Here is a 1176-nt window from a genome sequence, read left to right on the forward strand (position 1 = left end):
TTTTTTTTTAATTGTTTGTTGTTGTTTTTTCCTGTGCAGCTTGGAATCCAAAGCTTGAGCTACTTAAATATTCAGCAGTAATTAGAAAGAACTCCATAATAAATAGATAAATGCTTCCACTGGATAGATTTGACAGTTGCCAAAACAAACCTTTTTCTCTCCTGTGATAAAACATAAAGGATTTAATGTAAATGTGCTGTATGCCTGTGTACATATTATTTATCACAAGGATTTTTTTGTATTGTTGAATTTGTTTGTTCATGTACTGTATATTTCACCATGAAACACTCACATTAGCAAATAAAAAGCTCAATGTTTTTTTTAACCTAGAGATTACATTTGTTAAAACAAAAACAGACCATAATTCTTCCATCAATAAATCCATTTTTCTGCCACTTATCTGTGCCACAGGGGCAGCGGTCTAAGAGGACCGATCCTATCTTCTCTGCTACCAGCTGCTAGCTTATCCAGAGGGAGACCGAGGGGTTCCCAGGCCAGTCAAAAGACACGATCTCTTATTTTAGTCCGATGTCCTAATCATCTCAGCTGGTTTCCGTAGACTGCGGGGGAAAATTACTCAGAGAGTTGACTGAGTTATGTGTTTAAGGGAGAGCTCAGACATCCATCAGAGGAACCTCATTTCTGCTGCTTGTATCAATGATGTTGTTCCTTCAGTTGCTGCCCTGAGTTCGTGAACAGGGTAAGAATGTACTCATTCGTCCCTACAATGAGCTTTAGCAACTGTGGATCAGGGTGCCAGTTCCCCTACTGCTCACTTTCAACCAGCCCACAAAGTACTGAATGGGGTGCCACCCCCTACTGGGAGTGCCATCACTACTGGGGCCCCTACTGCGGCTACTGCCCCTGAACCCCTCTCTCAGGTGAGTTAACTGGTCTGATGGCTTCTTCTACGTAGGGGTGTTTTAAATGTTTTATGAAGCGCCTTGAGGCGACTTATGTTGTGATTTGGCGCTATATAAATAAAATTGAATTGAATTGAATTGAATTGAATTAAATCATTCTTAGCCTGTCCCCCTCACCCAACCTTTGCCTTGGGATGACCCTACCATTGCTCCTGGGATCATGCAGGCATGCATACCCCTCCACTCCACAATAAGTTGTTGATTCATGCAGGGAAACATACTTATTACATTCTTAATAACAAGGTAATAAATA

Source organism: Pundamilia nyererei, unplaced genomic scaffold, assembly GCF_000239375.1.
Source record: "Pundamilia nyererei isolate P.nyererei 1_Seehausen unplaced genomic scaffold, PunNye1.0 scaffold00296, whole genome shotgun sequence".
In the NCBI taxonomy this organism is placed as follows: domain Eukaryota; kingdom Metazoa; phylum Chordata; class Actinopteri; order Cichliformes; family Cichlidae; genus Pundamilia; species Pundamilia nyererei.